The 5,363-nt window shown below is 39.2% G+C and overlaps 1 pseudogene; it reads right to left on the bottom strand.

The window, feature by feature from the left end:
- Window positions 1–1,600: 1,600 nt before the first annotated feature.
- LOC115071988 lies at window positions 1,601–3,773 on the bottom strand (annotated as a pseudogene).
- Window positions 3,774–5,363: the final 1,590 nt, after the last annotated feature.

The raw sequence follows: 5,363 nt of genomic DNA, 5'->3' as shown, positions 1-5,363 counted from the left end.
TTTACAACAATTTGTTTATCACTCTCTGGCTTTTGGAATTTGGAATGGTTCCAGTTTTTAAATGTGATGAGCAAAGTTGCCACGAGCATTCATGTACAAGTTTTCTTGTGTGGATACATTTCCTCTTGGATAAACACTCAAGTGTGGAATTGCTGGGTCATATGGTAAATGTATATTTCACTTTCTAAGAAACTGCCAAACTGTTTCCCAAAGTGATAATACAAATATACACTCCCATCTGATGTTCAAGAATTCCAGTTGCTCCACATCCTCAACAACATTTGGTCTTGTCAGATTTCATTTTATTTTTAGCTTTTCTAGTGGACCTATAATGTCGCCACACTGTGGCGTTTACATTTCTCTGATTATGATGTTGGGCAGTTTTCTGTACTTGTTCATCACTCAGATAGCCTTTCATGCAGCACATGGCCCAGTCTTTTGCAAGTGTTTGATTGTTTAGGAAAATAAGTTGTGTTTTTAATAGCTGATTTATAAAATAACTGCACATGTGCTGAATAAAACCCTTGCCAGATATGTGAATTACAATTATTTTACCTCACTTCATGCTTTAGCATTTTATTTTCTCAGTGGGGACTTAAAACAGAAATGACGATTTTTTAAAGTTTGATAAAGTTTAATGTTTTCATGGATGAGCGTGTCTGTGTAAGAGGACTCTACCTACAAAGGATCATAAAGAATCTTTTCCATGATTATTCTTTGAATTTAATAGCTATAGTTTTCAGGTTGGAGATTACAATCCATTTGCATGTCATTCACGTTACAGGGCAAAGGTAGAGATCCATTCCTGCCTCACCTTTATCTGGGTGTCCCATTCTTCCAGTCACATTTATCACAAAGAGTACCTTCCTCTACTGAGTTAATTCTCCAAAGGTAAAGAAATCAACTGAATTTTTTATAATAACGTGTGAATAATCCACATACTATTATTTTCCTTTCATCTATATGTCTATCCTCACACAAATATCATACTTCCTAATCACTATGACTGTAGTATAAATAATCACTATGACTGTAGTATAAATAATCACTACGACTGTAGTATAAAGCTCACATGGTAAAAATCAGGTACTGTGAGTACAAGGAACTTAACACCAACTTTCAAAAAATTTGTGTATTGCAGCCCTGATTCCCACTGTGTTAGAATTTGGAGTAAGGAAACAATTAGGACTAAGTACTATAATAAGGATGAGACGCAGATCTGATAGGATTAGTGCCCTATCAGAGGGGAAGCCACAGAGCAGTCTTCCTTGAGGGGTGATGAAAGCAATCTATGTAAGAAGAGAGTCCCGACCAGGAACTGAATTTCTTGATGCCTTGATCTTGGACTTCCCAGCCTCGCATACTATGAAAAGTAATTCTCTGTTCTCCAAGCCCCCAGCCAGTGGCATTTTGTAGGTTAAGCTAAGATAGTAATTTTGCAAGTCTTCTACTTCGTAATGGCTTTGGTTATTTGTGGGGAGGATCAAGTGCAGTGAACTTGATTGATAGTATAGAAGAATGTAGAGTTCCCTAAGCCTCTCCCCTTCTTCTGGTGGTCTGGGATGGAAACTAGGAGGGAGATGCTCAGTGTATTGGGGAATCAGTTGGAGCAGGACTTCCCAGCGGCTGTTAAAGTCCCAGGAGATAACCTGGTTCTCATTATCATCCACGATGCTCTTGGGGGGCACTCTAATTTCTGCTTTACCACCTTCTTAATGTCATTGTGTTTGGCAGATTTCTTTAAGTGATGGGTCAGGTCTACAGTGGACACATATTGGGAATAGGAGCCCAGAAGGCAATACCAGTGAGCTTTCCCATTCGGCTCTGAGATGACCTCGCCCACAGCCTTGACAACACCAGTAGGGATGATGTTCTGGGAAGCCCCATAGTCATCACAACACAATTTCCCAGAGGGACCACCTACCATCTTCTGGGGGGGTGGTAAAGATGGCGTGGATTGTGGTCATGAATCACTCAACTATGCTGAAGTTGTTATGGATGGCCTTGGTCGAGGGTTAAATAGTTGTTGGTACAGGAGGCATTGCTGACAGTCTTGAGTGAGTTGTCACGCTCATCACAAGCATGGGGGCATTAGCATGAAGGGAAGAGATGATGACTCTTTTGGCTTCACCCTTCATGTGGCCTTCTGGCCTTCTCCATGGTAGAGACTCCACAACATACTCAGCAACAACATCATACATTTGACACTGGTAGGATCTTGTTCCTGGAAGATGGAGATGGCCTTTCCATTGATGGTAAGTTTCTCAATCTCAGCCTTAACAATGCATGGAATTTGTCATGGGTTGAATCAGACTGAAACATGGAAACCATACAGTTGAGGTCAATTAAGGGGTCATTGATGGCAACAAATCCACTTTGCCAGAGTTGAAGGCAACCAGGCACCCAACATGACTAAATCCCTCCAAGCTCTGCCATTGTGTCTCAGACCAGACTGTCACTTCACAAGAAGAGACCTGGCTGGCTGTAAACTAGCAGGGGCAGAGTGACCCACCTCCTCACTCTCTGTGCTCTGGGTTGCTATATACATTTTATGGAAAAGCTTATCAAGTACGGCCAAAAGGAAAGCTGACATGGTTTTGATTGTGGCTATGTAAAAGTATAAATCAGTTTGAAAATATTTGACATAGTTCAACTGACCAGTCTGATGAAAGAGAACCTGATACATCTCTTCATTTCACTCATGTTCACATTATCTTGTAGTCTTGCCAGTAGAACAAATTTATCCCTGATCAGTTCATATTTTTCTAGTTACTTTTATCTAGAAATAAAATTGATTTTTAAATATTTCTATTAATTCTTTGATAATTTCATGAAATGTATTTTCATCATATTCGTCCCCCTCTCCCATCTCCTCAGTCCATTCCCATCTTTCTATCCATACAACTTCTTGCCTTCTATTTTTTAAATTTTATTTATTATTTTTATTTTATGTATAAGTATATTGCCTACATGTATCTAAGTGCATCCATGTTGTGCAATACCTGTAGAGGCCAAAAGAGGGCATTAGAGTCCATGGAACTGGGGTTACAGACAGTTGGTAGCTGTCATGTGGGTGTTGGGAACTGAACCTGGTCTTCTGAAAGACCAACTTACTGGTTGCTGAGCCATCTCTCCACCCCTGCCTTTTTATTATTTTTTAAGTCCACTGAGATCAATTTTTATTGCCAACAACCTCTTGGGTATGAGTCATTCCCTGGAGCATGGTCAACCTACCAGGGGTCATACCATTAAAGAAAATAAGATTCTTTCTCTCCAGCAGCTGTTAATTGCCAATAGCTCCTCAGCTAGGGTGAGACATGGCCCCTAGCTCCCCCTCGATGTTGACTAACAAATAAAAAGCCTGGTGGAAGGAATGGATTATCATATTTAGAATTCTTGGCTAGTGGTGTCCTGCAGACCACAAACATTGCTAGCTATTGCAGTTGCTCTTGGTTACCTTCCAGAATTTGATGGTAAGATATTATTTCTGAAAATACTGCATACTTGAATCCTAGAACTTGGAGAAATTAAACTGGTTCTGACTTCAAATCTTTATCCCTATTGCTTACCTTTTATAGTGCTGGAAAGTGCTATTTGTGCTTGCTGAAGGAGAAAAGTTATCACCAACATTACCCATCTGCGAGACCTGCAAGCTACCAAGTGGCCAAGGTATGCCCAGTGCTACAACAGTGACACAAGTGTTATAGGAGTAACCAAGCACTTTCTGATTGCAGTTAAGGCCTAATCCACAAGATGGAACCCATACCTGGCATCATTATCAGGAACAGAATTCTGTGACTAACTAGGTTGGCCACCCAATGGGAGAATCTACTTATTCTTATTCTGCTAACAGGATATATTATTAAACCAACTCCTAATGACTTACATCTATAGAATAGTGCATTCCTCAGTCCTTATCAGAGAAATTTCTTTTTTCAGTAGATGGCAACTTATACAGAGACCCACAGCTGGTCAATGTGCAGAAATAAGAGACTGTGGACGGCTCATCCCTAATGGGGCATTTATATCATGCCCCTCCCTGCAGGGAACTTCACAGAAGAGGGGGCAGAAAGACTGTGAGAGTGTGAGGTGACGGATGTCTTCAACAAAGCTGTGTTTTCCACAACAGGGCAGTTGCACATATGAACTCATAGTAACTGTGACAGCAAGCAGGAGACTTGGGCAAGTGCAATTGATTTTTGTATGTTGACTTCGCATTCTAAAATCTCACTAAATTAATTTATTAGGTCAGGTGGCTTTTTTTGGTAGATTTTCTAGAATTGTGAGTATGTAGTCAAGCACATTGTGAATAAAAACATTTTTTCTCTTCCTGTGAAATACGCATTATAAATTTTCTTGTGGAGCAACAAATATGTATGGGGGTATTGTATTTTTTTTTCATTTTGTTTTACACTGATTAGGAGTCTTAAAGTAATGTTGAATAACAGTAATGAGGATGGCTATCTATGCTTCTGATACAAACACTTGATCAGGGAGTTTCCTTCTATTTATGGTTTTCTGATGTTTGTATAAGGAGTGAATATTGAATGCCTCTAATACCTTTCCTTCACCTGTTATGATTCACACACACACACACACACACACACACTCACTCACTCACACACACACTCACACTGCTTTACCTCATAACCTAGCATTTTGGAGATAAACCTACTTGTTTATCATGTGTCATTTCAGATTGTTACTAGATTTGATTTACAGCATTTTGTTTGTTTCTTCTGAATTCATCCTCTTGAAAGATGCTAACCTTCAGGTTCTGGTACCCTCTGCCCAATCCACTCTTTGTTTGAAATATGGTATTGATGGATTCAGAGTTGTATCTGGAAATGTTCTATGATTTTCTAATATCTGAAGAAGTTTCTGCAAAATTTGCACAATTTCTCATAAAATGAATGACAGAATGCACCAGTGAAGCTATCTGGACCTGGAATTTTCATTTTGGGAATGTTCAAAAATTACTAATTCAATTTGTTAACACATATTGCTATTTATACTTTTTATTTATTCTAGTGTCAGTTTGGGTAATTTCTTTCTTTCAAACAACTTATCTGTTTCATCGAAGCTGTCAACTTTAGTGCTTTTAAAAATAATATTGTCTTAATGTGTATTTAAATGGATTTAAGGTCTCTAGTGATATCACCTTTCTTTCCTGGTGTTGAAATTTTTTTTCTCTCCAGTCTGGCTGGGGCAAATATGAATATCTTCCAGCCCTGCATGAATTCTTGGTGTTTCTGTTTTATAGAGTCCAGTGTTTTTTTCTCTTTTCTGAGCCTTTACAGATCCCCTTCTGCACTGTCCAACCTGAGACTCACGACTAACCTGTAAGCCTCCTAGAGGAGTTC

Source organism: Nannospalax galili, unplaced genomic scaffold (genome assembly GCF_000622305.1).
Source record: "Nannospalax galili isolate Female #2095 unplaced genomic scaffold, S.galili_v1.0 scaffold20, whole genome shotgun sequence".
Classification (NCBI taxonomy): Eukaryota; Metazoa; Chordata; class Mammalia; order Rodentia; family Spalacidae; genus Nannospalax; species Nannospalax galili.
The sequence above is the reverse complement of the archived record's forward strand: the minus strand, read 5'-3'. Positions and strand labels throughout refer to the sequence as shown.